At 46.0% G+C, this 12,138-nt stretch overlaps 1 pseudogene; it reads left to right on the top strand.

Annotated features, from left to right (window-relative positions):
• Positions 1–2,225: 2,225 nt before the first annotated feature.
• Positions 2,226–8,154, top strand: LOC129331996 (atrial natriuretic peptide receptor 3-like; annotated as a pseudogene).
• Positions 8,155–12,138: the final 3,984 nt, after the last annotated feature.

The raw sequence follows: 12,138 nt of genomic DNA, 5'->3' as shown, positions 1-12,138 counted from the left end.
CAAATCGTCGGCTCCGGGGGCGAGCTGGCGGAACCGGGGCATCTGGAAGCGAGACAGAGCATCCGCCACGCTGTTATCCACCCCAGGGACATGCTTAGCCTTAAAAGTTATATTTAGCCGAAGACAATGTAGGGTCAGGGCAAGAACCAGCCTCATAACCCTGGTGGATCTGGAAGAAAGCGAACTAAGGATGTGCACCACCGCCTGATTGTCGCACCAAAAGTGGACATTGTGATCAGCAAGTTCAGCTCCCCATAAACAAACTGCCACAACGATGGGAAACAACTCCAAAAAAGTTAGGTCCTTAGTAAGCCCCTTACTAACCCAAAGGGCTGGCCACCGTTCAGCACACCAATGCCCCCGGAAATAAACCCCAAAACCTATGGTCCCTGAAGCATCTGAAGACACTTGCAACTCTGCGCGTAGCAGGAGGTCCTCCCTCCAAAAGGAAACCCCATTATACCCTTCCAAAAACTGTTCCCAAACCGCTAGGTCTGCTTTCATGCCCTAAGTGAGCTTCAATCGATGGTGGGGTGACCGAAGGCCCCCCATCGCATCACAAAGATGCCTCAAAAAGGCTCTCCCTGGAGCAACCACCCTACATGCGAAATTCAAATGCCCAACCAGCTGCTGTAGTTCCACTAACATGACCTTACGTTTCCTCTGAAAGGCTGAAAGGCGAGCTCTAAGCTCGTCCAGCTTCGCAACTGGCAACTGAGAAGTCTGCTGCAATGTGTCCAATTCAATACCTAAGAAGGTAAGAATTGGGGAAGGGCCCTCAGTCTTTTCATGAGCGAGGGGGACACCCAATTCCTCCGCCAGACTGATAAACCCACGCAGAATGCGAGCACATTTTCCGCCAACAGGGGGCGCCACGAAAAGGAAATCATCTAAATAATGGGCCGTGTCATGGCAATGCAGCCGTGACCTCAAGGCCCATTCAAGAAATGAGCTGAAACGCTCAAAGGCCACACACGAAATAGAGCAGCCCATGGGCAATGCCCTATCCATGTAATACTGGCCTTCAAATGAGAAACCCAGCAGCTCGAAGTCATCTGGATGTACTGGAAGAAGGCGAAATGCCGACTTTATGTCGCATTTCGCCATCTCTGCTCCAATACCACATCTCCTCACCACTTTAACAGCCTGATCAAAGGACGTATATCTGACGGAGCACAAATGCTCAGGAATAGCGTCATTCACTGATCCGCCCTTGGGATGGGACAGATGGTGGATGAGTCTATATTCCCCAGCGGTCTTCTTTGGGACCACACCCAATGGGGACACGCGTAAACATGGAACAGGGGGGGAAGGAAAAGGGCCCAAAACTCGCCCCTCTAAACATTCCTTACCTATCTTATTACGGACCACCTCCTCCAAGCCCACAACAGAATGCAAATTGGCGGACATGAAGGGGGCCCGCGGGCCCTGAAAGGGGATCCTAAAACCAAATGTGAAACCATCTAACAAAAAACAAGCATCTCTAACCTTGGGATAACCAGACAACAACCGCTTAAGAACCTTCAGGTTTATTGGGCTGGGACCCTTTTCCAACCGAAGGTTGGAAGCTCCCGCCCCCTCCACCACCTCTTCTGTCCCCCCGCCTGGACTGCCGGGGGCAGTTGGTGAATGGGTGGGGGCCACCGCAAATGGGGCACTGGTGCTTGAAATTACATGATTTCCGGGAACAGACTCCCTGTGAGCTGAAGTCCCAGCACAGCAGCCGGGGTTGAACCGGCTGACCCGCAGAGCTGCGGGTACCTGGTGTACTTTGATTCTTGTGGACCAAATGACCACTGTCAGTGCGGTCACCAGTGTTCGGCTTGGCAGGAGACATGACCTGTAGCCATAACTGTTGGTGAATCCTATCCCATTGCATGGCAGGGTTAAGAGCAGCTCTCATCTGAAATTCTTCGTCATATTGGAGCCAAGCTCCACCAACGAAGTCTGAATAACCCCTATATATTATGTCAATATATTGAAATAAAGGGGCAGCCCTCCAAGGTTGCACCCTGGCAATGACCCCTGCATAAATTAACATGTCTGGCAGCCAATTCTGCCAATTGCGGTCAATCTTTCTTCGTTTCAGCTGCTCCTTATCCCTATCCTCCAAGTCCTCCTTCTCCTTCTTCTCAATCTCCCTAAACAGGAGATTGAAGACATCCACATATTCTCCTCGTAATATCTTATCCCTAGTGGCAGGGGTCAAATGGTCGCCAAGGGGCATGGCTGTGTCGCCAAATGGCAATGCCCCAAAAGGAACGTTACCGTATGTAGCCATACCAGGATTGGGCCAGATCCAAGGGCAATAACCCCAAGGAGAAGGTTGGCTAGTAGAGGGTTGTGCCTCCCTACCACCCCATGGTGAGATTACTGATGGTGTAGAAGTGCTGGGAAAAGCAACACTGTCCCCAACCTGCCCAGACCAAGGGGGAAACATATACTGATGCCACCCAGTAGGGTTCTGATGAACTGGAGTAGCACCTGCTGTAGGGAGTGAAGCCTGAGGTGTAACTGCAAGGGTGGAGGCAGAAACCTGACCCCACGGCCACGTGCAGGCCTGAGTTGAACCAACCGCCTTACCCTCTGTATCCATTGGCTGCACGGCTACTGCCACCTGCCCAGGGTCCGCTGCCCAGGATTGCTCCTCCAGGTTCGCAGGCTCAGCATTCCCTGATTCCACCACAGCAGCCGCAGTGCTCTGCTCCCCACTCGTCTGACCGCACGTCCCTTCAAGAGCAGAAAGCCGTTTAAGTATTTCACGCTGAAAAGTGGCAGTGGACATTGAACTAGTCACCCTGGCCCTTTTTCCCCTGGAAGGGACTGCAATTGATCCGCCCCTGGCTTGCTCAAGGGCAGACAGTCGATCTAATATTTCTTGTCTACTAGTTGCGTCAGCCTCATCTTCAGAGGAAGAGAGAGCAGGAGCAGGCCGTTTGGCTAGAGGCCGCTTAGCAGGCTGCTTTCCTTTAGATGTCCCTTTGCCTTTTCCTGGCATGGCTTCAAAGTGCAGCGGGACCTGGACCGTAAAACAGTTTAAATATTAAGGACTTGATGAGCTCACCCTAATCCAACCCTGGAAAGGAGTGACTGACCCAAGGCCAACTACCCAGCCCACAACAGGAGTGGGATATGCACCAGCAGTGTGTGGATTTACAGTCCAGCCACTTAACCAGTATCCCACCAAACTCCAAAACTATCAGCAATAGGGGGGGAGGGATCAAATTCCTCCCCCACTCGGGAATAAGCCTGCCCAACAAGAATGCCCCACAGTCAAATATAAAATGGCCACCGATACAAAATGGCCACCGCGCCGGATTAACAACCGGGCCTAGCACCCCCCAGCCCCTGCTGCCTTAACCAGGTCGAGAAGCGGGGGTGGATGGAAGGGGGGGATGGGCGAAGGAAGATGGAGGGTTGCGAAGCACAATCGTATTTAGCCCTCCAGAGAAACCTCCGAAAAAACCCCAAGCCCCGTAGCCCACCAACCGCCCACACCCAATAGGAAAAAAGGGGGGGAAAGGGGGGGGCGGCTGCCAAGAAGACACGCCACCGCACGCCCCTTCAAGCCTGCTGGCAAGTTGCGCTGCTGCCCGTCTCCGCGTCGCAACCGCGCTACCAGCACCGGCTAGGAAAGCCCGATCCTGTAGTCTCCGCCGCTGGCCCAAGGACTGCCTCAGCCGTCGTCCGCCGTCGCTCTGAAGCTCTCCCAAGAGGCTAAAACAGCCTCCTCCCGGCCCGAGCTCAGAACGACAACTGAGAGGGCAGGGAGAGCAGAGCCAGGAACGCCGACCTGGCTCCGCCCCCAGATGCCCGGATGAAGAAAAGGTGGGCTGCCAGCTATTCTCCGGGCCGGCAAAGGCGGCCCCCGGCCCAAGCAGCTTGTACTGCGTGCCGAGAGGGCCGAATTATCTTTAGCTCTGTTTTAATGAAAGTTCATAAGCAGAACCTTAACTGTATCTTTACCAAACAAGACAAAGCACCCACTAATAATTACTGCTTGACTAGAAATATTAGATAGTAGCATTCAATCTAGACTAAGGAATTGCCGGCAATGATTGAAAGTATTTCTGTAAATGTTAGAGATCTCAATAATAAAATAAAGCTAAAGAGAATCTCAACACACTTTGTGAAAATGAAGCCAGAAATAGTATTCTTGCAAGAGACTCATATCAAGATGAAGCAAGGGAAAATTTTACAGAAAAAAATATTTATCCCAACAAAATTCAGCTTCTGGTTCCTCAAAGGCAAGGGAAGTGGCCATTTTAGTGGCAAGTGAAGCTCCCTTTACGTTGAAAGAGACCAAAGAAGATCCTAGAGCTCACTATTTATTTGTGAAAGTCTCCCTGGAAAATCATCCAGTTACCTTAGCCACAATCTATGCTCCAAATGACAAACAGATTCCTTTCTTGGAGGAAACACTAAACATTCTACAAAATATTGCAGATGGAGATCTTATTCTAGGAGGGAATCTGAACTATGTCTCTGACCTGCAAATGGACAAATCCCATTTCACAAAAAAAATCTCTGAAACGTAAATCGACAATTACTGCACTTCCTCCTCTTTTGGAAAAATATTACTTGTGTGATGTGTGGAGGCTTCATAACAAGGGGGTTAAAGATTACACTTACTTCTTGGCAAAATATAATACTTACACCAGAATAGATTATCTCCTAATGTCTACTTCATTAGCTGACAAAATTACAAAAATAGAAATTGGGCAGAAACTCTGAACAGATCATACCTGTATTGAATGCTATATAGCATTCTCTGGCTTACCAAATAAAGATCGCACTTGGTCATTGAATACATGTATTTTACTGAACAAAGTACTAAAGGAGCAAATTAACACTGAGAGCCAAGCTACAAGTGACTTTTTTCACGTGTAGAACGCTGGATCGTTTTTGCAAATGTTTCTGGGAACTGAAGTCCCAGTGTGCTTCCCCTCTCTGTTAGAATCGCTGCCTGAAGAGCCAGAGAAAGCTGGCTGCAGCAGCAGCTTTTGCAAATCATTCCTCCAGCCACAAGCCTGCTCTCAATGATTGTTTGGGGGTGAGCAGCTGCTACTTTCTCCCTGGGCATCCTGCTCCCGGGGAGCTGCTCTGGAGAAAGTTGCCCTTTCCTTGCTCCTGAGCTCCTGGAGAAAAACTGGAATGAGGGCATATTAGAGCAGCAGCAAATTCTTCTGCTGTCGCTGCGGCTGGAGCTTCACTGACACGGCGGCTTTCTCCAGAGCAGCTCCCCGGGAGCCAGCTTTCTCTGGCTCTTCAGGCAGCAATTGTAACAGAGAGGGGAAGGACACTGGGACTTCAGTTCCCAGAAAAACTTGTGAAAACAATCAAGTGTTCTACACGTGAAAAAAGTCACTTGTAGCTTGGCTCTGAGATTCTAAACTTTTTAAAGGAAAACTTAGATAAGGAGATGTCATTACCAGTGGTTTGAGATGCAATGAAGGCAGTCCTTCAAGGTAAACTAATCAATTTGGCAATGCATTTAAAAAAGGAAAGACAGCTAGCTAGAAATAAATTCCTAGCTGACATAGAATATTTAGAGAAAGAACATAAGCAAAGGGGGGGGGTAAACAAATCTACAAAAAACTCCTTGCCTGACATAAAGGGGAATTAGAAACATCTCAAATACAGAGAAATTTAATATATTTAAAACAAAAATTCTGGAGTAAATCTCCAAAATCACTCAGAATTCTATCTTAGAAAGTTAAAGAGAGAAGATAGGCAAATTTTATTACTTACATTAGAGACTCAAAACGAGGGCTACATACAAAATCTGGAGACATTGTTCACATTCTCACATCTTATTACAAATCCTTTCATTCAACCAGAGAGCCAGATCAGAAAAACATTGTAGACTATTTAGATTCAAATAAAGTTTTGAAACAACTTTCCTCAGATCATAGGGAGATTTTGGAAAAATCCATCTCAATTAATGAAATACAGGAAGTAATTAAAACCCTAAAATATAATAAGGCACCAGATCCTGACAGATTCCCTGCGGAATTTTATAAGTCTTTAACTAATAGTTTAGCTGGGCCATTGACTGTGATCTCTAACAACATACTAAAGAATGGCACATTACCCAAATCCTGGTAGGAAGCAACAATAGTGACTATACCAAAAAGAAATAAATATCCCTCAGCCCGAGGGATACAGATTGATAGCATTGATTAACCAAGATGCATTTTTTTCTTCAGTGATAGTGACTCAGTAAGGAACATCATGTTGCCTGCACATCGGCAAAGAATGACCAACGGAGACTATCCTTTATTCAGCATTGAACTCTTAGTTCATCATATGGAAAAGGTTCATGGAAGAGAGGAGACAAATATGACCTTGAGGCAAAGCGAGCATACTCATCCCTCCAGACAGTCACACTACTGAGGACAATGAAACCAGAGTTTGAGACATTTTCCATGGAGGTAAAAAGATCTGCTCAGAAACAAGGAATCCAGAAACAAGGAAAGCCTCTACATTCTGGCTTTATGAGAAGTTCTGAAGAATGGCTTCACTAAGAAAGATGGAGAAAAGATTGTCCATCAGACATGGAACAGAACATACAAAGGCATTGCAGGGCCAGTATCCATAGATGCCAATGGAGACAGATATAGGGATTTCTCTATAATTGCAATGACTGATCCAGAAAATGGGACACAGCAAGTTATTGGGAACTATTATGGAAAGCAAGGGTGGCTTGAAATGCTTCCAAATGTAAATTACTTCTGGGAACCAAAACTGAGAATAGATGATAACCGAGGTATGGAGCATCCAAGCAATACATCCTGCAAATCATGTGGCCTAGGAGAGTCAGCAGTTACCAGAATTGTTGTGGGTGCCTTGCTAGGAGCAGGATTGTTGATGGCCTTCTACTTTTTCAGAAAAAAATACAAAATAACTGTCAGGGCTTGCCACCGCTGCCGCTGGGCGTGGCACTGGGCGGTCTGCTCCTGACATCACAGGGTGGGCAGGGATTCTGCAGGACCCTGCTCTGTGGAAGGAGGGGCAGTATACCTCACCTTGACTCCCTCTCAATCCACTCACTGGCCTGCTCAACCTGGCCTGCTTACCCCCTGCATCTTCCACCATCTCTTCCTTCCAAGACTCTCCTTCAAGCCTCCACTCTCCTTCTTGCCTTTTCCTTGGCTTCTCTCCACTCCAACTCTACTCCATCACTCCTACTCAAACCCACCACCTCAGGGCTCTTCCCAGCCAGCTTTTATAGGACTTCCTTTCTCCACCCCGCCCTCCTTCCAGGCTTGTTCCCTCTCCTGACTGGGCCCAGCTAGGCATTCCTCCAGATGTTTCCCTCCAGCCACTAATCCCTCCTGGGCTCTTTTGCCTTGCTGGCAGGGTGGGGTTGAGTGCGAGCCATCCCCAGCTGAGGGCTCCTTGGCCTTCCTCATGAGGAGCTGCCCCAGCCAGCCTCTGTGCTATTGAGCTTGCCTGGCCTTGCTCACGAGGAGCTGCTCCAGCCAGCCTCTGTGCTATTGGGCTTGCCTGGCCTTGCTCACGAGGAGCTGCCCCTGCCAGCCTCTGAGCTACTGAGTTTGCCTGGCCCTGGTCACGAGGAGCTGCCTTAGCCAGCTTCTGCGCTGCCTGCTCAGCAATGTTGGACGGGGCTACCCATCTCCTCCCCCAGAATGCCTGTGGCAGCCCCCCCTGGAGAGGCTTGGCTTCTAGCAACTCCTGAGCCAGGCTGCTGTCTTCTAGCCATGGTGTGGCTCTGGGCTGCAGCGGCTGCGTCCTCTCTGCTTGGGCTCTGCTTGGGCTGCTGCTGCTGCTGCTGCTGGAACCACCTTCCCCCTGCTGTGGCCCTTTCCCTCCGGCCTGCTTAGCCCCCTCTCCTCCCCCTGGGAGGTGGGGCTGGCTGGTCTCTCCTTGCCCCCTCCACCCCTCTGAGGTCCTGGCCCTTTTGCCCCTTCCCCTTGGAGTAGGTAGGTTCTGGCCCTGGTTGCCGGCTTGGGGGGTGGAGTTGCTGCCACCCTTTTGTCCCCTGATGTTCCCTCTTGTCAAGTCTGGGGGCTGGGTCTCAGACCCCGGACAATAACTATTGAGGGGCGAAGTCAACTGGAAGAATACAATATCGGCAAGCACCAGCAATTACGAGAAGACTCTATCAGATCTCACTTTTCTGCTGTATGAACTGGCAAGAAAGAAATTGTGGGGAAAATCTGTCGAAAAATGGATCCTACCAAAGATGGCAACAGAAAAGAAGAGGCTCATTAAGGACTCGAATTTTTCAAAGTAGAGTAATTTTGTCTTAATTTCTTTCAGAAACTCAGGAATTGTTTACTAGCCACGTTATGTCGCATGGCCTTTTTCTCTTGTGGAAAGGAGAATTACAAAAACAAAGTGCAGGTTTTTTCACTGTGCATGATACTCTCTTTGTATATTCCAAATCAGGTTGCTTTGGCCAGCCATTTGTTTCTTGGAGACATGAATGGTTCTTCCTGACGCCTTTTTTTGAACTTCAGGTGGTCCTCCTTTAGCTGTATCTCACACCAGAGTAATTGTAAAAGAAATGGGATCTCGGAGATAAAACTGCTACTTTCATAGAAGGAGCAGAAATATGTTTAGTTATTGGTGGCAGCGGTGTAAGGAAGGGAATGTATTAGTAGTACAATACACACACTGTAATTTATGGAAAGAAAATAGACAAAGATTGGTTTTGAAGATCCTTGAAGATTTTGTTTTATTAGTGTTGATAAGACAACTGTATGCCAGTGTTTCTGGAGAAGAAGAAAAAATTGGGTTTAAGCAAATTACCATTTATTTCTAGAAAGTTCTCACATGTGCAACATATCCATAATATAAATAGGGATTATATTTTAAAGATCCCTGCAAAATACCAAACTGACTGGCACTGCTTTCCTATTTTATAACCGTTTTTTTTGCAAATGGTTGCCAAAAAAAAAAAACCCCAGCAGAGAGGGTGGAAATACAAACTCCCTGAAAGTAAACCATTAAAACATTGGAGGAAAAGGTTCTAGGGAGTCCTGTCATTGCTAGGCTTCCAATTGAAGTAGTAGATAGGGTAGTACCACAGTCTATTCTGTCACCTCAAGACCTTATTCCCATCTCAATCTGTTGCATGTGGCCTAACTGCCACCAGTTACTGTAATTAAGGTTCCTGAGGGTGAAGCTACAAGTGACGAATGACTCTTGAACGGCAAGTGTATTTCTCCTTGTTCACTTGTGCTCCACTCAATCCACTTGCCGTTCAAGTGTCATTCGTCACTTGTAGCTTGGCCCTGACATTGCCAAAGTTTTTTATGGTAATTTCTCTACAGAGGCACATGCACAAACAGCTGGACATTCAGTTCTGATTCTTCATCTGTTCTTCTCCTTACCTACCAGCTTACCCATCTCCTTCTGCCCTTGGTTGCCAGCACAGGCTTTAAATACAATAAAGGAGGTGAGAATGTTGATCTGTACAGGAAAACTATGGCAATGGGGGAATCTGTGTTCCTGCATAATGCATCTGTTTTTGAAAACCAGGCTGTTACTCAGCAGTATGTTCCATTGAAACCTGTGGTACTTACTTCCGAGTAAATGAATATTGTATTAGGATGTGATATAGCAATCCCACTCTGGAATGCTTCAGTAGGAAGCCAAAGCCCCACTTGTCACCTTTGAGACCCGAGTGTGGCCCAAACTATGTAAATATTACTTATTTGAATTTTGTATAGTAAAGATAAGACAAACAAGTGATAGTACAAAGATTGAAAAAAATAATACCAAATTACATCAATATAGACCAAACTGGGATTATTCCAAAGAAAAATATGACTGACAACGTCAGACATGTTCTAAATGTGATAAATTATGGTAGACACCAGCCAGACCCCTCAATGCTGCTTTCAATTTATATAGAAAAGGCTTTGGTTCCATAGAAATTCCATATTAAAAAGCCTTGCTGAATAAAATGGGGTTTGGGGAAAGATTCCTTAGGCAGATATCAAGTATATATGAAGCTCCAACAGCAAAGGTGCTGGCAGATCAGCTTTCAGCCTATTTGCTGTGCATCGTAAGTATTTTGCTTCAGTGCCTCTGAGTACATGCAGAGTATATCTATAGTTGTATGGGCTTGTTATCTTCCAGGCAAGGTGTTTTGGTTATGAGTTCCTGCAGAAGCCTGTGAATGTGATCCTGGACTTATTATGAAGACTGGATTGAACTCCTCTCCCGGCTTCCTCATTCCCATGCGATGCACGTCAAAATCCTAAATGACTTTCCTTTCCAAACAGGGGGGAGCAGACACTGGCCTATAATTAATCCTGCTTTACTTCGATGGCTGTTGTGGGTTTTCCGGGCTGTATTGCCATGGTCTTGGCATTGTAGTTCCTGATGTTTCGCCAGCAGCTGTGACTGGCATCTTCAGAGGTGTAGCACTAAAAGACAGAGATCTCTCAGTGTCACAGTGTGGAAAAGATGTTGGCAGGTAATTTATATCTACTCAGGAAGGTGGGGGTGAGTTTCCACGGCTATACAGCCCAGAAAATCCACAACAACCATTGTTCTCTGGCGTGAAAGCCTTCGACAATACATCTGCTTTACTTCCTTTAGGCATTCCAGTCAATTCCCTCGTTGCAGCATCTTGATGCTGGTATTTACTCTAATGAACATTTTTTAACTCATACACTGTAGTGATGCAGTAAAGTGTTTGGGAGAAGTACCTGGCAAGACCTGACAGCTGTGAGCAAATGGATTAATGTCAAATTCTTTTCCTACCGCTAGAGGGACACAGCAAGGCTACCCTCTGTCCCCCGCTGCTCTGGGGACAGAGCCCCTAGCTGAAGCAATACGAGCCAATAAAAAGATCAAAGGGATACATGTAGGAGGCCAAGAACATCAAATAAGCTTGTTTGCTGATAATCTGGTGCTCTATATATCACATCCAATACAATCGTTACCAGAAATGAGCAAAACACTAGCAGGTTTCAGCAGAGTTTCTGGTCTTAGTGTGAATCAAGAAAAATCAGAACTCTTCCCTATAAAACTTTTTGAGGAGGAAAAAAAGATTTTAAAAACGACTTTTACATTCAGCTGGGATACCTCTAGCTGGAGACATTTTGGTATACAAATCGATCTAGAACTAAAACACCTTTTCAAATTCAATTATACTAAATTAACTACTGATATTGCAAACCAGCTGAGAAAACGGCATAAACAAACCCTAACCTGGCCTGACAGAATAGATCTAATAAAGAGTTTTGTGTTCCCGAGATTCTTATTTCTTTTTTGCTCCATCCCAATAGAGGTATCTGATACACAACTAAACAAATGGCAAACAACGTTAAATAATTTCCTCTGGTCTTATAAAAGACAAAGAGTCAACTTTAAAGTATTACGTAATCATTCCAAGAAGGGAGGGTTAAGGATACCAGATCTGAAACTATATTACCATGCAGCTAAATTGGTCAATGTAGTTCAAATGCTAAACAAACAAGCAATGGAGGGCTGGATACATGTAGAAGGAACTTATATTCATCCCAGAACCTTAAATGAAGTATTTTGGAATTGTCCCTCCATCTGTCCCATTCAGGCACTGAAAAATGAATTCCTACATAAAGACTTGGGATAGGTGGAGAAAGAAATTATCCCTATTTCTCTCCATTGCAGGCATTTACTAACCAACGCTGGTTTCCTCCAGGTAAGGAATTCCAGCCTCATTGGAAACAAGCAGGCACGTTAACACTAGCTGACATTACTCACAAAGGTACTCTCAGAGGAAAGGCAGATTTAGAACAATTTTTAGATATGAATATACCATGGTACAGCTATCTCCAGTTACAACATTTAATGAGAGACCTAAATATACAGAAGGCACTAAAGAGACCTAAAACTGACTTTGAAAAAATACTTAATACAAATGAGGGTGCTACGAGAGGTTTACTCTCAATTATATATAAAATTTTACTTGGAGAGGATGCAGTTAAGGCTCCAAAATATCAAAAGACCTAGCAGACTATGTGTTCAATAGATTTGACAGAGGAACATTGGAATCACATCTGGAAATCATTTTAAATGAGAGCCTTCCCTATTCAATTGCAAGCATTCAAAATTTTGATGAACTGGTATCTTACTCCCCCAAAATTACACTATATGGATAGCTCTAGATCTCCC

Source organism: Eublepharis macularius, chromosome 6 (assembly GCF_028583425.1).
Source record: "Eublepharis macularius isolate TG4126 chromosome 6, MPM_Emac_v1.0, whole genome shotgun sequence".
In the NCBI taxonomy this organism is placed as follows: Eukaryota; Metazoa; Chordata; class Lepidosauria; order Squamata; family Eublepharidae; genus Eublepharis; species Eublepharis macularius.
This window is presented reverse-complemented; position numbering and strand designations above follow the sequence as displayed.